Source organism: Petaurus breviceps, unplaced genomic scaffold (genome assembly GCF_028583685.1).
Source record: "Petaurus breviceps papuanus isolate PSGF00001 unplaced genomic scaffold, PetGlider_PUasm1.0 91133, whole genome shotgun sequence".
Classification (NCBI taxonomy): Eukaryota; Metazoa; Chordata; class Mammalia; order Diprotodontia; family Petauridae; genus Petaurus; species Petaurus breviceps.
The window spans coordinates 82440007-82459357 of NW_027187419.1; the positions used below are offsets into that span (position 1 = coordinate 82440007).

Below are 19351 nucleotides of genomic sequence, written 5' to 3' on the forward strand. Positions count from 1 at the left end.
AGAGAGAGAGAGAGAGAGAGAGAGAGAGAGAGAGAGAGAGAGAGAGAGAGAGAGAGAAAGTTTAGTTGTTTTAGAGATGCAGTCTGTTCTCGAAATTTTAGTCAGTAAAAAAGGCTACTACCACCCACGTGGTAGAGAGAAGACAGAATATCTTCTCCAAAATGGTCCTGGACCCCTTCTAAGTGAATGTCTCCTTGATCCTCAAGGTAATTGGGAGCCACTAAAGCTTCTGGAGCAGGGGGATGACATAAAGTTCTGAGCTTTAGGAAAATCACTGTGGCAACTATGTGGAAGATGCATTGGAGTGAGCAGAGACAAGTTGGAGAGACCACATTAGTGAAATAAGGAAGGAGAAATATAAAGTTATATTTAGTGAGGATAATAGGACTCACTGAAGGACTTTTTTACACTGAAGGGACATGGAAATGTTTGTAATCTGCAAGGAACCACTAGAAAGAAAGAGATTGAAGATAGCTTGATTGAAGATTGAAGATAGACAGAGATAATAGGGATGATAATGGCAGAAAGTTTCTGGAGAAAATAGAAGCTGATGGGACCAAAGGTTCATGTAAATGGACTTGCCTTGGCAAGGTGAAAGGTAAAGTCATTGTTACAGACTAGAATGTTGGAGGAGATAGTGATGATGGTAAAAAACAAAAAAACTAGAAGATGAGAAGGAAGAAGAGGGCACTCTCAGTGAATGGCCACAAATTATTTTAATGAAGTATAAGATAAGTTCCTCAGCTGGAAAGGAGGGTGAGGGGAGGCAGTGACAAGGAATGTTTAAGGAGAGAAGATAAGGTTTAGGAAAGCTGTAAGGGGGAGAGAAAATCAATTAGAAGTAGGATTTTCTGGGTCAGTAGATAATGACTGGACTGCCCTCCACTCTCCAAAACGTCAAGGATGTTTATATTGGAGTGAGTAAGAAAAGATTGGAGTCTTGGAGATCCATCAGGACACTAATGCGTCTTATTTTAGGTGTGAGTCCATTAGTCAATAAACATCTATGAAATGTTTACTATGTCCCAGGTATTGTGCTATTAAATGGGGATAAAAAGAGTGACAAAAAGACAGTCCTGGGCCAGAGGAGCTCACAATTGAATGGAGGAGACCATATGTAAACAACTATGTACAAAGCAGCTACATATAGGATAAATGGGAAATGACCTACAGAGGGCAGGCATGAGAATTATGGGGTTTGGGAAAGGCTTTAAGCAAGACAAGGAAGCCAGGATTCAGAACTGAAGAGGGCATACATTACATGACTGAGGGACAGCCAGTGAAAATTCCTGGAATCTGGAGATGGAGTGTCTCATTCAAGGAACAGTAAGAAGACAGATGTCACGGGATCAAAGAGTGGATGAAGGGGAGTAAAGCATAAGGAGACTGGAAAGGCAGAGGAGAGGGAACAGGCAGTGAAGGTCTTTGAACACCAGAGGGTTTTATATTTGATTCTAGAGGTGATAGAGAATTACAGGAGTTTATCGAGGAGGGAGATAACATGATCAAACCTGCACTTTATTTTAGAGGCGGAATGGAGGATGGTTCAGAGTGGAGAGAAGCTTTTGTCAGGCTGACTAACCAGCAGGCTATTGTAGTGTTCCAGGAGGGAGGTGACAAAGTAGTGTCACAGGAGGGAAGTGGGCCTATTGGAGAGATATAGCAAAGGTGAAATTGACAGTCTGACAATAAAATAGATTTGGGGGTGAGAGATGGTGAAGAGTAAAGATGAAATCTAGATTGTGAGGAGACAACAGGACTGAACTGCGTGGGGCAAGGAGAATGGAAAAAAAAAAGAAACCAGTGCTTTATGCAAAGGAAGGTCAAATTAATGGCTATTGATTTATTATTATTCATAATTTGTCTAGTTTCCCTGGTGCAAAGTCTGGGTACTGAATCCATAATGCAAATTGAAAAACATTGATAAGAAGCATGAGACTCTGTAGCCAGGTTTGATCGGGGAGTGGGGGGCATGAGAGGAGAGAGAGCAGAACTCTAGAAGGAAAATGTGTCATTTCGAAAAGATCTGAGAAAAAACATTCCAAGCTTCGTAGAAAGTGAAATAGTTCCTCATTTTGTCCCTACTGAGTTTTTATGTGCTATGACTGACTTTATATGTAGATATCTTAAATCTTAATTAACTGAAAAACTATATACGCAAACCTATCAAGATGTATGCAATCTCAACTTTTAAATCACATGACATGTATTACAATTTTGATAGTATTGTCATATTGCCTTCAATTCACCCCAGCTTGTTGGACAGCAATCATTCCATTTTTTTTTTCTTTTTAGGATCTCAGGGAGCAATAATCTCCTTTTTGTAACTGTGGGGCCATGTATAATCCCCACCCAACTCCAATGTTCAGATACAGCAATTACACAATCAACAAGAATTAGCAAAAAGCTTGCACTCCCACACCCATACTCTTTAATCCAGTGACAGAAGCATCCTTGCTGTCCCCATCCCCCAAGTCCAGGACATTTTTTGCTGGTTGTCCCCCATGCATGGCATAGTCTCTCTCCTTACATCCAAATCCCAGCTTCCCTGGCTACCTTTGAGTCCCAGAGGAAATCCCACTTTCTAGAGGAAACCTGTCCCAATCCCTTAATTCTAGTGCCTCCCTTCTGTTGATTATTCCCCATTTCTTCTGTCCATAACTTGTTTGTACATAGTGATTTGCATGTTGTCTCTCTTATTAGATTGTTAACTACCCAAGAGCAGGAGCAATCCTTCACCTTTTTTTATATCTCCTGCACATATCACAGTACATAGAACACAGTAGGTGCTTAATAAATATTTATTGACTAACACACACTCTGTTAGGTGCTGGGGTTCGAAGATGAACGACACATTTCCTCATCCTAATATAAATGTGCAGAGGATTTTTAAATATCCAAGTGTTTATCCAATACCTCAAGTAAATCATGCTAATTGAGCTTTCATTGGATTCCTTATATTTAACATTTCCCTGCATTTCACATGTTCCATAGTCGATCTTTTACTTTCCTTAACAGCATCCTGAAATCTTAGATCCTTGAAGTTTAAACATTTCTTAATAATATGAATGCTACTTTTACTACTCACAATAGTAATTGCTAACCATATCAATAATTGTTTCTTGAGGATTCACAAACCTTAACAAAAGGACATACGGGTTTTCTTACATTCATCGAGCTTGCGTGCTCTTTAAGGATGAGTTACCTACATGGTTGGAAACAGACTTCAGAGTTACCATGTGATCAGCAAGGACCAGGGAGGGTAACTCCGAGCATACTCCAAGAGATGGCCTTCAATCAGTCAAAAATATTAAGTTCTTTTTCACATTTAATTTGAGGACTAGTGACTAGCATTTTGTTTCTGATCTAAGTCCTTACTACCAACCCCTAGACCATCACTGTCATCCCAGAAGGATCCTGGGCCAGATTGCTATTAATTTGAAGGCAAACCCAAGAGAATCTGCCAAATAGTCTAACTGCAGTTGAATTTCAAAAACTGCATGGCAAACTGACATTGTCTTTTGCCCTCTTACTACAAAATGAAAACCAAGGCAAAGATTTAGTCTATGACCTTGAAGAGAGCCCTATTAAGGTATACAGAAGGTATACAAAAGGTATACAAAAATCCAAACATGATACTTACATGTTCTTGTCAGAGGCATTCCTCCCATCCTAGGCCAGTTTCAAAGCTTAAAATTCCAATTAGAGTCATTCCTTTGGACTAAGAGACTGTCCTCACAAGGCACCTATTGAAAGGAAAATGTCTCGTGGGTAGAAAAGGCATTCAAACTCTTAGTATTCATTTTAGTTCTCCTAAAAATTTATCAGTTCCCTAACAGAGTTCAGGGCTCAGAGGGAATTGGAAATTGTCTATGTAGGCTCTGATGGTGACAGGGGAGTAAGACATATTCAGAGCACATGGCACCACCCTGGAAGGCCCTCTATCCCAGGACCCAGAATAGCCTAAAGGCAGGAGGAAGATAATGGGGAGAAGGCAAAAGAGAGACATGTTTACAGGAAATATGGGTGAGCACAGGAGACAAATTTTGCCTGTTTCATCATTTTGCCTAGAGCTAGCCCTGCAGGGAGCAGATGACATTCCTGAACATTTTGGCTCAATCTGTGCTTTTTTCCCCCCAATGTATTTGACTTTCCACTTATAGGCAGTCTTAAATTTATAAACAGGTTATGTTGTGCTGTGTATCAAAAATCTGTTGGTTGTTTGGAACTCAGATGAGAGTTTCTAAAGAAATGATGTCATAAGTGGTGGCTAGTTTCCCAAGCTGGCACACAAAAGCCCATTTAATTTTGCCCCATGGGAGAGAGGGGATCTGGACCTGTGATTTCATGGCTATAAGAAACTCCTGGTGTGAAAATGTGAAAACTTCCTATAATGATGCACACATGCAGATCTTTCCATAACATATCTATCTTAGAGAGTTGCTTGGGGGCACTGTTAAGTGACTTTCCTCTAATTATACTAGGAATGATTTGAACCTAGAACTCCCCGATCAGGAGTCAAGAAGTCAGCTCTAGTGTACTACACTGACTCTCATTTAATTTTCAAGGGGAAAATGGTAGAAAACAACAGTACTGCAATATTAACATTTTTAATAAACAAGATACAATATTAATTGAATAAAAGTCATTTTTATTTGTTTTGAATGCTGGCACTGTGACATCCCATTTCTTCAAGATCCTCAGCTCCGACCACCTCCATTTCCACTTCATTGAAGTTATACAGTATAGTCATGTCATAGATCTCAATTCAACCACATCTAGGAAACTGAATTTTGAAATTCCATTGATTTGCCCCCACATCTAGGCACTGCCCAGGAAACCCTTGCCTACCTGTCCATGTCACCATTAGATCCTCCTCTCCTGCTCTTGGGCTATTAAGTATTGTGATAGAAAGGCATGGAATCAAGTTTATTTTACTCACTATAAATTTACAATGTATAACATCAGAATTGAACAGGATGAGGAGAGTGAGCTGTATTGCCTTTGAAAAACTGCAAAGCTCTTTTAATGTTCCTCAACTCCCCCTTGAAATAAAAACCCATATTTTTAATACCAATATTCTTCCAGTGACATTGTAGGGCTGCAAATGATGGGACACTACAATCTCTCAAGTATTTAAAGTGTTGATTGCCCGGGGGAGGGGGGGACAGAGGAGGCAATAGGGAGGTAGGTGATATGCATAAGCAAGCTTCAAGCCACAACATAAAAGGAATTACAATAAGAAGTAATGTAAATACCATCAAAGAAGTATATGACCTGAAAAGAGAGGCTGGTTATTTCACAAAGGTGAGGGATAACCCATATACAGGAATCAGGTTTCACTGGATCCCTGGCAATGTCAAGAAAATCTAAGGACTTTGTGCCTGATATATTTCCCTTAACTGATTATAGACTTCTCAAACCTTGTCTGATGCCCTTTGTTGGATTTATTGTTTCAATATGGATATTTCACCTTTGTTCACACCTAATTCATACTTACCTTAAGTGGGATTGGGTGATTGATGAAATAGAGGTACGATCACCTGATACAGATATTGGGGCTAAGTGGGGTGGGGTGATTGATTCATTTACAGCTGTTGTTTGTGTTGTGTGGTTCCACAAGACTGGGAGCTCCATGACCAAGGACCATTTCATATTTAATGCCTGAAAGTGCCCTACTGCCTAGTACAATGCTCTGTGTAACAAAGGTGCTTAATAAATGCAACTGGTTCTTTATTATATCTAATTAAAAACTTAAAACCCATTAAAGAGTTGTCAAATGCTATTTCTAGCTTCACAAGACCTGTTGAATGGATAATCTTTTCTCTCCCCATAAAGCTACTACACACTATAGTGTTCCGGACTTTCCCTTCTCTCACCTGGACTATCCAAAGAGCTTCCTTTTGGGTGTCTCTGCCTTAAGGATCTCCTTAACTCAATCTATCCTCCGCTCACTTACCAAAATGAGTTTGCTAAAGCACAGGCCTAATTATGTCACTCCCCTGCTCTGAAAACTCTAGTGGCTCCCTATTGTCTCTAGAATCAAGCAGAAATACCTCTATTTAACATTTGGATCAGCATCTGTAAGACCTGGCTCCTTCATACCTTTAAAACTTTCAAATACATTTTTTTCTTTCCTCTCTGTCAGCTGTTATTCTGGCATTCATCCTATTCTGCACATATGACATGCCATCTCCCTTCTCTGTCTGTGCCCCTGTACTGGCTATTTCTCGTGACAGCATGCACTCCAATCAATCAAACAATCAATAAATATTATTAAGCATCTACAATGTTCCAGGCACTGTGCTAAGCCCTAGGAATACAAAAAGAGGCAAAAGACAGTCCCTTGTCCTCCAGGAATTTACAATCAAACAGAGAAAACAACATACAAATAACTATAAGCTATAAATAATATGAAGCATAAAGAGGAAATTATTAACAGAGGGAAGATACTATAATTAAAAGGGGTACAGGAAGGCTTCCAGTAAAATATGGGCTTTTACTTCCTTTCATTCTGCCCCCACATGCAATCTGCTGCCAATGCCTGTCAATTTCACCCTTGCAACATCTCTGCAATATGCCCCCTTCTCTCCTCTGACATCACCACCATTCTAGTAACAGCCCTCATCACCTCACATCTGCATTATTACAATAATAACCTACTGGTGGGTCTGCCTGCCTCAAGTCTCTCCCCATCTTTAGTCCATTCTTCCTTCAGTTGCAAAAAAGATTTTTCTAAAGTGAAGTTCTGATGATGTCACACACACACACACACACACACACACACACACACACACAAACACGTACTAATCAATAAGCCCCAGTGGCTTCCTACTGCCTCCAGAATCAAATACTTGATATTCAAAGCCCTTCATGACCTAGTCTATTCCTGCCTTTCCAATCTTCTGCCTTATTCTCTGGCAGGTAGTCTTCAATATTATAACACTGGCATCCCAGCTGTTCCTACACAAGACACTCCATCTCTAGGTTCCCAGTATTTACTCAACTCCTAACCACACTCTCATCTTTTACTGAAAAAGCTTCCCCAATTTCTCCTAATCTTATTGCCTCCCCTCTATTAATTAGTCCCTATTTATCCTGTATATGGCTTGTTTGTCCATATGTGTTCACAGTTTGTCTCCCCCATTATATTGTGAGCTCCTTAAGGTCAAGGACTGGCTTTTCTCATTTTATGTACCCTTAGCACACAGTTCCTGGTACACAGTAAGTGCTTAATAACTGTTTATTGATTTATTGGCTTAAAGGAAGCCAGGAAGGTCTATAGGCCAAGTAGAGGGGGGAGAACATTCTAAGCATGAGGGACAGTCAGAAAAAATGCCAGGAGCCCAAAAATGGAGTTCAAGGAATTGGCAGGTCAGTGTCACGGGATTTAAGCATGTATTTTGTGGAGTAAGGTATAAGAAGACCAGAAAAATAGGAAAATACCATTTTTTGCTCTGACAAAAAGAGCATTTTGTACTTGATTCTGGAGGCAATAGAAAGCCACTGGAGCTTATTGAATGTGTGTGGAGGGGAGCGACAAGAGTGAACCTGTATTTTAGGTTATATAGTCTTTTTCTAATCAACCCAAGTTGTTGATATACTAGTCTCAAAATTCTAATATGCTAATTTTGTACATATTTCCTATATACTCTGTATAATACATGCATACAGATATATGTGTATGTAAATATATATAAATCTAATATAATAACATGTATATGCATATACATACATCTATATATATGCATGTTGTTTCTACCAGTAAAATGTAAACTCCTTGAGACCAGAGCCTATTTCACTTTTGTCCTGGTATTCCCAGAACTTAGATCAGCATCTTGTACTTAATAAAGTCTTAAGAAGGCTTGTTCACAAACATATAAACTATTGAGTCAGAGGACCTAGGTTCAAATCTTGTCTCTGATATTTAACTCCTATATGACTTTGAGCAATCAGTCAGTCAGTAACCATTTATAAAGTGCCTACTATGTGACATGACCTGTGATAAGTCCTGAACATACAAAGAAAGGGAGAAGATAGTCCCTGTTGTCTAGGAGCTCTTGGTCTAATGAGAGGGACAGCATGCAAACAGTTTTGTACAAACAGACTATATACTGAATAGATTAAAAATAATCATCAGAGAAAAGGCATTAAAATTATGGGACGTCAGAAAGTCACATAATATTCCTGGGTGTTATTGTGGTCATCTTTAAAATTGATTACATGGCCTGTGAGCTCTCCCTTCCAGCTCTGGATCTATGGGTTCAATAATTGATCAACTGATTCATTGACACTGGAGTAAAAGGTTATAAGATCATAGAGTTAAGATCATTAGAGTTAAGAAGGGACCTCAGAGGCCATCTAGTCATAATCTCTCATTTTATAAGCATGCAGAGGTTAAGTTATTTATTTGACCAAGGTCATGTAAAAATCAAAACAGGATTTGAACTCAGGTCCTTTGCTTCCATGAGCCAGTGTTTTTCTTATTGTCTCGTAATGCTTCCTAATTATCTCTTACACTGGTCTTGTGCTTAATCAGTCATAGTAGGAGTCTTGTTTTTGTTTTTAACTCAGAAATGAACAACAACAAAAAAAAGACTAGACAGAAAAAGGGAAAGGGGTCAATATTTTTTCCTGAAATAACAAGGCTGATGTTGGAGAGGAGAAAGGAGCAAAATGATTATTTTTAAAGATATGTTAGATATTATGGTATCAAATAAAATTAACTATAATATGAATAAAGTAAGACATGAAAGATGGAGATCATCTTTCCCTTAAGGGCAAAGAAAGGAGGTGGTGAAGATAGAGTTTGAGTGAGACAACAGAAGTCACCACTGATCTAGCACAGCCTGGTTAGGGCCTGAAGCTAGAGAGTGATGGTGCTTTGAAATTTCTTGAAGTGGGAGAATTGATTGGGAGAATGGAGAAGTAATGAGTTGACACATTGAAGATATGGACAAGTCAGTTCTAATCCAAGGAGTATCTATCTCTGTTGTTTAGGTTGAATGATGAAATGATGCTAATATGATGAAATTTAAAAGGAATAAATGTAAAATACTGCATTTTAATTTCAAAAAATAAATTGTATAAGTTTAGCATATCCTGGTGTGTATTGGAACTCTGAAAGGAGGCTCCATATGAAAAAAGAGATGTCATGGTTTTTGTTAACTATAACTTCAAATTAGAGTAATGATTGGATTAACAGAAGTTTAGTGAGTGAAACAAGGGAAGTAATAGTTCTGTTATACTATGCTCTGGCCAGGCCACATCTGGAGTATTATTTTTTATTTCTAGGTGCCATTTTTAGGAAGGACACCAATAAGCTGATACATGTCTTAGGAATGATCACTAGGATGCTTGAAAGGATTAGGGACCACGTCATATGAAGACTGGTTGTAAAAACTGATGATGTTTCTCTGCACTCTGGAAAAGGCAGAGGGGAGATGATCATTGCCTTTAAATATTTAAAGGATTGTCAGTCATATAAGAAAAGTATTAGATTTTTTCTGGCAGAACCCAAAGTACTAAATAAGGAGCAATGAATAGAAATAACACAGAAGCAAATTTCACCTCAAGATAAAAAAAAAACTTCCTAATGATTAGAACAATCAAAACTGTAATATTCTGCTTCTATGAATATTGTCTTTGCCAGCACGCTGGAAAGGCTAACATTGGGATCCTTCCAATTGAGGCTGAGTGACTAAATATCAGAGATGTTATAGGCAGGATTCATTCATTGACTAGTGGTTAGACCTCTGACATCCTACAATTCTGTTATTAAAATTAGTTATTAATCAATGGGCATAAACTGGCCAGAAATTGAAAGCCTGTGGTACTGGGGGATTGGGAGAAACTATAAAGAAATGTAAAAGTGTTTAAGGGCTATCCACAAAGTGGATTGATATACAGATATTTGATATTTGTCTTTAATTTGTGTGTGTGGTAATATTATGAGACCTTTTAATTCGCATATCAATTAAAATGTTAAAACTGTATTGTATTAAGCCTAGTGGTAAATAACAATATATGGTGATAAAGGAGGGGGCAGATGGGTAAAAGGGGAAGATTTGGTATTCAAATATAGAAACAAATTCTTTTCTGGTTAAGGGTTGCTTCCTTATGCCTCTGAATGTAAATTAAGTCATTCTTCAGGCTTGTTATTCAATATGTGTTTGTGTTTACAAGGTTGGCTTTGTATTTAAATTGTATTTAAATTAAATTAAAATTAAAACTTAAATTAAAAGTATTTAATTTGAGTATGGAAATTTAGTGATTATCCTCCAATTTTTAAAGTCTTATTTTTCTCAAATTATCCAGTTCTACATGATTTCTTGAATGCATTTGCTTCTGATTCAGTATTTGGTATGCAGGAAATACTAAGGATTTTGTTTTATTTATAGGCATTAAAATCTACTATTGGGCCCTGAGGGTTTGGGGCACTATGTCCACTTGCTCTCAACTCTGTACTAGGCATGTCTCCTAAAAGGGTTTAGTCCCATAATAGCCTGACCTCTAATAAAAGTGAGTTCACTCCCTTTCCTCACATGCCTCAGCTTGTTAGGTCCAAAAAGCTCCCAGTTCCTCTCTTCTATTAATCTAAGGCAGGGTCTTCTAGACCCATTTTGCTAGCAGTCATCTTCTCCAAGAAGTTTTCGAATTGTTGTCTGAACTCCTTCCCTTATTGTCAGCTCTGAACAAAGTACTCAGGAACTCAGAATTCTTGAATTCACAAGGGGGCCTCCAAGCCTGGACATCTGAGAACAATTCTAATTTACCCAAGATTAAAAAATCACAAACGGTGAAGAGCAGCTGCAAACCCAGGATCAGGCTCACTTGACAGTTAACTTCTGTGTGGATTAAAACACTGTTATGGGAATGGGAATCCGAAGATCTTCCCTGCCCCTGGGTCCTTTGATAGGCTTAAGTGACTCTGAGAACATTCCCTGATTTGAAAATATACTCTGTCCCTTAATAGGCTGAATGTGGTCACATGGAGCCTATGGTGGGAGGCTTGTTCTGCAGGAATGCCCACACCTCGATACTTTGTGATTAGGCAGTGGGTCAAGAGGGTTGTGACATTCTCTGAGCCAGGAGAAGGCTATACATACCCTGATGTGAGGTTTTGTTTCGGGGCTCACTTTGAGAAGTGTTGTGTGATGTGACCAGATGAGATTCTGGGCAGCCATTGAGCTCTGCCCCAAATTGTCCCCTCCCCTACACTTTGAAAACTTAGATGTTGGTTGGATATAATGGTCAGACAGTTGGAAGCCTGTCTGCTTGATGTGTTTCTATGTCTGCTTGTAACTTTTTTGTATTTTCTGAAATTCGAGGTGCTGACCTTTTCCCCCTGAACTAGGTAAATGACATATGTTTGATTAAAGCAAGATTGTTAACCCATTTTTGAGTCACTTTCCTTTAGAAAAACAGATCTAGGAACCTGTGCTAGCAGCCATCCTGGGTGTGCTACAAACACCTATCCAAAATTAAATAAAGAACTCAGAGACTTCTCAAGGTAGGAACAAAAAGGATTTATTCAATTCTTGTAAGAAACGGGCATCGCCTCCACCAGGACAGACCAGTGGAGGGAGAGAGGTTACAGAAAGCAAAATGAGGTTGTGTATCCTAATGCAGACAACCCCTCCCACTGACCTTGCCCTCATTGGTTGAGAGCTCAGCCTCACAATCTAGCTTGGAAATTTACCCTATACAAGGAACAAGGAAACAACCTTCAAGCAATGAAAACCGATGAAAGCATTTAATACCTTATTTGGTAGTGGGTGATAGCAGGGGAGGATTAAGTTTCATTTTCAGTTTCCAAGAAAGCACAATTTAGGCTTGCTTGCAGCAGAAGCCCAGCTCCAGTTTAGGGCACTGTCTTCATTTTATGAGAATGCTTTCACTTACTTCACTCATGGTCCTATGAGAACAAGCAGGCATGATGATCCCACAGATTCAGTACACTACATGCAGATGTGCTTACATCCTGTGTTCCCATGCTTTCTCCTGGAACACTCCTGGGTTAACAGCTTGTTTTCACAGAAAAAACTGAATTGAAAGCCCAGCCTTAAATTCTATGATGGGTCTTCACCATACCCCACACAGCTTCCAATTGCTTATGATAGCCATCAGCCCAGAGGAGGAGATAGAAGAGCTACCCTCTCCCCCTTATGTACCCCAAGTTTCAGAAATACACATGGATGTAACTAAGAGAGTGGAAGGAAGACACCTGAGTCACTCTCTTTTGTAAGGGTTCACTGAGTAATGGCTCTTCCTAATCAGTGACCAACAAAGAAACAGACGCTTTGTCATCTCAAAAGGCTAAAAAACAAATGCTGAGTAACTGAAGGTCAGTAGGGATCAAGGAAAAAAGTTCAGCCTCCTCAAAGGACCAAGCCCCATCAATGCTGAGTTAGGCACATGCAGTTGGACTAGTCAAAGGAGGAAATTTAGCTCTAAATGTTTCCTATTCAACCTCCTCCACCCCACCTTAAATTTTCACATACACACATACACACACAGTTTTATATCTTTGTATCTAAAAATGTATTCATATATGTATAACATATCTATTCATAAATATGCATTAAATAATTATATATACTTTGTATTTCAGATATTCATCTATGTAAAATATATTTAAATTGCAAAGGAAGCAGAAATATTTAATGATGAAAATCCCATTTTTCCTACTATGTCATACTTCCTAATTTTGACAGTTTTAAAAAGAGAAGTGTTGTACGTTAAAAGGGAGTGGGTTTATTTTATGTTTCTGTGATACATTTTTCTTAGAAATTGAAAACACACAATTTTCTCCAGAATTAACAATTCATACTATGCTCATCGTCCTTTGTTCTTCTATAATGTTACATGGTAACATGAGTTTATAGTACATTTAAAAAAATTTAGCCAAGAAAACTTCCTTCAGAACTAACAGGGTTAAAACTTTCAAAGTTTTGAAAGAGAATTCTGACTACCTCTCTCCTCCCCTGGGGTTGTGAAATTAGTTGGGAAATTTTAAAAGGGGGGAACCTTTTTATACCAAAGTAGAAGATGATTAGGACCCCCATTGTTTTATTTTTTAAGGGCACAAAAGCTCAAAGGTTGGCTAATATAAGACCTCTCTAGTGTTTCCCCTTTCACTGTTAATTATGCTTAAAGAAAGCTAATTTCTTTTCTGTCTGTCAACATTTCTTCTGCTTCTTGTCCTTTCAAATAAGGTGAATGCAGAACAGAAGTGATTGAACATTGAAATGTTTCTACAACCTATACTCATTTGAATTTTTCCCCCTTAGATTGTGGGGGAGGCGCATACAGATAAAATGTGGCCTATTTTAAAATAATATAGTCAAGCCACCCAAAGAGGAAGGACTAGCAAGTCCTATTATTGGGGATGACTACTGGAGGGGATAGAGGAATTATTATTTGAACAAAACTACTTCACCTTCATTCATTTTCTTTGAGGTAATTAAATTTTTTCTAACCTCTACTATATCATACATCAAAATTAAAATCAATTGAGTCATACTTGTTTGGAATTATGGCTACTTTGCAACAGGATAAAAGATAATAATAATAGCTAACATCTATACAGTGCCTACTATGTGTCAGTACTATAATAAGAACTTTACAATAATTGTCTCATTTGATCCTTATAATAACCCTAGGAAGTAAGTGCTATTAATATCTCCACATAGACGGGGCAGAAACCTTCTAGGTCATCCATGGCAGAACAAAGAAATGAGTTGACTTGTTCAATGTTACGCAGATAGTAAGTAGCTGATTTCTAATTTCAATCCAAATCTTCTGACTCCAAACCCAACAATCCTTCCATGATATCATTCTATATTCTGTGATAACTTGAGAGATGGGTGGAATTATAGCTAGTAATATTGTGCTTTAGAGTTGTGCTCAGAGCCTAGGAGAAGATCGGCCAGAAGACAGCCCCCTGAATGGTGGAAGAAAGATGTATCAACATTCTGATTACTTCTTATTTTAAAATAATTATATTTGCTGGTTGTTGCTGTTGTTCAGTCTGACTCCCTGTGACCCCTTTGGGTGTTTTGTTTCGTTTTTTGGGCAAAAATACTGGAGTAGTTTGCCATTCCTTCTCCAACTCATTTTAAAGATGAGGAACTGAGGTAAACAGGGTTAAGTGACTTACCCAGGGTCACACAGCTAGAAAGTGGCTGAGATCAAATTTGAACTCAGGTCTTCCTGAATCCAGACCAACTCTATCAATTATCTGCTATCTACTATCTACTATCTATGATCTACGATCTACTATTTACTATCTACTATCTACTGTCAACTAGCTTCTGCTTGCTGACCAGGTGCTAAAATCAAGTCTTGCTCTGCTGATATAAGATTCCAAATGCTTTAAACCAGTTCTTAACCTGAGATCCATGTGTTGGTTGGTTGGTTGTTTTTTTTTATGATTGTATTTAAGTGCAATTAATTGGTTCTCTTTGCAGTCCTACATACTTTATTTATCATATATATTTAAAAACATTTTTCTAAGAAGGGGTCCATAAGGCCCACCAGACTTCCCAAAGAGATCATTGGCACAAGAAAAGTAAAAGCCCCTGCTCTAAATTATTGATCGTAAAGATCAAATTCTGGTTTCAATCTTGCTGGGGTTTTGGTTTTAGTGTTTTGGTTGCTACATTACATAGCTGCCTCCCTCAACTAAAACTTCTACATTTTAGAATGTAGTTCTCTACCCTAGTCTGGAGGCAATTTCTTCTGGTCTAATTACTTTAACTTAAACTTAACTTCCTGCATTCAGCCCAGATCCCTTATAAAGCGAACAAATATGGGAAATCAAACACTGAAGTGGGTCAATATAGGCAGGACTGACTCTATATTATCCTTGGAAGAAAGAGACTGGCCCTCCCCTTTTCTATTATGGTACCTGAAATTCTTCCAATAAAGATTCATTCTTTTAGATTTTCAAGGATTTCCAGTCTTCAAGTGATTCCTATTAAAATGCTAATACCTTTAGAAGAAATAAACTCTCTGCTTACAGTTAGCCAGGTTTAGTTAACAGCATGGAAGCAGCTGCTAGATGGCACTTAGACTGTTTGGGCTTGGAATCAAGAAGACTCATCTTCATGAGTTCAAATCCAACCTCAGACACTTAATTAGCTGCACGACCCTGGACAAGTCACTTAACCCAGTTTATTTGAGTTCCTCATCTGTAAAATGAGCTAGAGAAGGAAATTATAAACCACTCAAGTATTTTTGCCAAGAAAACCCCCAGAAGGGGCCATGAAGAGTTGGACACTCCTGAACAAGACAACAAAGTTGACAGCTAGCTGATGGAATGATAGGAGATTGTGGAGTTAGGGGATATATGTTAGGGGATGTGGAAGAAGAAGAGGTATGGATACACCAAAGCTATATTCTATTCTATGTCATAGTCATATATTACATAGTCTAAATAGTCATTATGTCTGGGGCAGACCTAGACAGTGATTTTTTTTTTAATTACAGAAATGGATTACATTGTTCTGATATTTGTGTCACATGATTCATCCCGTTTGGCAGCTAATCGTGATAGCTCTCATTTGAAGTAGTAATACTGTAACAATATTCCTTAATTATACACACAGCTGAAATTAAAACATTGGTCCAGCAGGTGAAAATGAGCAAGATTAACTGAAATAGTTTAACCTCCACATAGAGTTTAGACTTCAGAGCCTGAAATGTTCACATTTACCCAGACTAATAACAGAAGAGGGACTATTGTCCTTTCCCCAAAAAACTCTATAAAAATAATGGGGATGGCAGCAAAGGGGAACATCATAACTAAACAAATGTCAGATGGTAGAATTCATTTTTTCTCAGATAGACATGGATTCAGTTAAAAATATTCTTTAACACTGAGCTTGATTTATGTAATATGACTAGTTTATATAAGTTGACTTCACGTAATTTGTGATATTTATGTAATATAACTTTAGTTTGGGTTCATTTTTACCAGAATTGACAAAATAACAAAATGTTCTAAAGGCCTCCAAGAGGTTACAGAATTATTGTTATAAGCAGTTTCCAAGGCATATCAGCATTTAGCAAAGATAAGATCCCAGGTAACAAAATAAGTCCAGGGAGAGAAATAAAGTATACTTGGAAATGGGAAGTCCCAAATTTCTCTGAGGAAATTTCAATGGTAGGGTATGATTATCCCTTCTCTGAACACAACCCAGCAAAGTTTCATTCACAATCCCTTTACCCTGAATACTTGACTGGATGTGTGGAGCAAAATATCACCTAAGGGGAGGGGGGGGGGGAGAGAAAAAAAAAAGGCTTCCTATTGGGTTTCCAATCTCCCTGGCCAACAATTTATAATTGTAAAGAGTCTCATTCTGTCTTTAATCACAGAGTTGCCCTGAAAAAGTGAAGACATTATCCAGGTTCTCAACATGATGTCCTCAGCTAGATAATTCAATTATTGTAGAAAATTATTTTAAACATTAAGATGCACAAAGTTCAGTTTTCCTCTGTTTCTGCTACTATCACCAAGCTATTGATAAGATGTCTAAATTTATTGCAGAATAATTCTGCAGGAAAAGAGATAAAAGGTTCCTGAATAAAATATGAGGCGAGAGCTGTAAATTGTAGCAATGCATATCATTTCATTCAAATGTTGGAAGCAATTACCATCTGCTATACTCATCAGTTCCCTCCTTTATGACTTAATTATATGTTTAATGCTATCAGATCAAGGAAAGGGCACAATAGATGAATGAGTGAGAGAAATAGAAAAGATTCAGCAACAAGACAAAAGGCAGATGAAAAGTACCCTAAGAACAGAATTGATTTCATTTGTTGGGAGAGAAGTTAATTTAAATAGTATATTCTATCATCTCCTGTGCTGTGCTGAGATAATATAAATCATGTGTTTGTGAATTTGCTTCATACAATTTTAACAAAAGCATTCAAGTTTCTGAAAACCTAGGGTCTGCAGGTTTTGATTTATTTATGAAATGGGTAACATTTACAAAGAAAGAGCAGTGACTGACAACTAGAGCATTTAAATTATTATTAACAGTACTTTGCTGTACAAGTAGTAGATGACAGAGAAAAAGCTGACATGCTTCCCCTTCTCCCCAACTATCTGGTCTGAAGCATCTACAAAGACCCTATAGCAGCCTCTAATAAATGGCTCCAGTGTCCCAATCTCACAGAACACTGCTGGAGAAGCTATCTCCAATCCTTTGAATATTTGTTTTCCCAAAACTAATCAAATACCTTCAAACACAGTCCCAGAGAGGAAATTCAGAACAGGGGGCCATATTAAATATAGATATTTGCCTTTGCTGAGGTATTCTTCTAAGTATTTAAAAGTAGGTTTAGTGCATGGGAATATATGGTGTAGCTGACCTGCAGACTTGACATGATGCTTTTCTCCAGGGTTGCCAGTGCTAATGTGATAGTCCTTCAAACTATGTAGGCCCAATTTTCTAGCCTAGAATGAATGCATCTGAGGTCAGGGGTTAGTCTAGTCAGTCATCTCATGCAACAAAACTTCAAATGCACCATTTTCTGAACTAGCCTAGATACTGTAGTCTAGTCCAAGTTTCAGAAAAGGTCAAAACTGTTGCTACTCCAAGACTTCTCTATGAAAAACTGAATGAATGAGCATTTATCAAATGCTTACTGCTTGTAAACAACTGTTCTAAGTCCCATGGATAGAAATAGAAAGGCAAAGTGGTCTTTCCTCTCAAGGTAATCTGTCTTCCATGAAATCTCTAGTCTTTCACATGATGTTCATGGTACCATTGAAACTAGATGAAGACTCATAGATCCATCCAATCTAATAGTCTTATTTTATATAAAGGAAAGCCTGGAGCAGGGGCTCTCAACCTACATTCCATTGATCCATGGATCAAGTTCAGGGCAACAATGAACTTGAATGAGAAAAAAATACATCTTTATTCTTACTAACCTCTAACTGAAATTTATCATTTCCTTCAATTATTTAAGAACATTATTCTGAGAAGAGGCCAATAGGCTTCACCAGACTGCCAGAAGAGTTCATGACATGCAGAAAAAATTAACCTCTGCTTTAGCACTAGAAGGAGATCATACAGTCAAACTCCCTTATTTTACATAAAGGAAAATCTAAAGGAAAGGGAAGTCTAGCGATGATGACTTGTCTGAGGGCATACAGAGAGTAGTCACCTGCAGAGTCAAGATGCAAACAGAGATTCTATAATTCCAGATCAACAGGAGGCAGAAGATGCTGTATATAAAACAACAATAACAACAAAAAACCACCCCCACCCCAATTCACCTTCAATGTATGAATTCCTTTAAAAATACTCTTCAACAGCAACAGGCAGAGTTATGCATTGATTGGTCAAATAGGCCTTAATGTTCTTTGGCTTCTGTTTCCACATTATCTACATTGTCTTCAAAACAGTTTTATAATACAGATGTTTGCTCTTCTATTTTAAACACAAATATTCAAAACAATTACTTCCAACCCCTCTTCCTTTTAACTAAATAATTTGTTTGAATTATTTGGGAGCAGAAGTGCTTTGTATGGTTTGTGTATCTAGGCCCAATGTGTGGCTTCTGGTTAATTTTGTAGTTTAATGTCAGAGCATTCTATTATCGATAACATAGCAGTCACAAGTTACAAACCTTTTAATGACTTTTGTCTAACCTTCTCCTAACTCTGTTAGGGTCTTTCAAATTCTCAAATAGAACTGACCATGAACCTGTATGATTTTATACTTTTTATGACCCCATGCTTTCGTGATTCATATGCAGCTAAAACTGTTACTTGGAATAACAAGTAAATATTCTGTATGAAACTAGTTTTATACTCTGCCCTCCCCCTCTCCCCCGCCCCCTGCCTGTTATTCCTATAACATATGTTTGATACTTACATTGGAAAAGTCTTAGCATGCCAACACCAATTTTCTTCTCTCAAACTTGGAAGCTCAAAAGCAGCCAGGTGGAATTTTGTTAAAATTTGCCCCTACTTCCCATACACACACACGCGCACTCACGCACACACACACACAAGCCTTAAACTGTGATCAAATCTCTAACGTTCCAGGCCCAGAAGTGCTGGTATTATAGAGAACATGACTAATGGCTAAAAATAGACATGCTCAACTAGGCTAGCAAGATGACAGCTATGCTATGATTTAGAGCAATGACTGATAAGTCAAAGTTATAAGTGCCAGGCTGTCTTCTGTTGGTGCTCCCACGTGGCATGGCTCCCATGTTTGTTCAGCTGCAGACAATTTAGGAGGCTTTTCTGGCAATGAGGGGGACTTCGTTTTGAAAATGGCATTTGTTTACCTCTATAGCAAGCACTCTGTAGTAATCACTCCAG

The 19351-nt window shown here is 38.0% G+C and overlaps 1 long non-coding RNA gene across 2 annotated transcripts in view; it reads right to left on the reverse strand.

Moving 5' to 3' along the window:
- Positions 1–19053, reverse strand: part of LOC138154983 (uncharacterized) — a 158205-nt gene extending 139152 nt beyond the window's left edge. For both annotated transcript variants that reach the window (XR_011166729.1, XR_011166728.1), the window contains exons 1-2: positions 18897–19053; positions 3644–3746 (exon numbers count right to left, since the gene is read on the reverse strand). This is a non-coding gene — a long non-coding RNA (uncharacterized lncRNA). The remainder of the gene's footprint in view (positions 1–3643; positions 3747–18896) is intronic.
- Between the last annotated feature and the right edge of the window lie 298 nt (positions 19054–19351).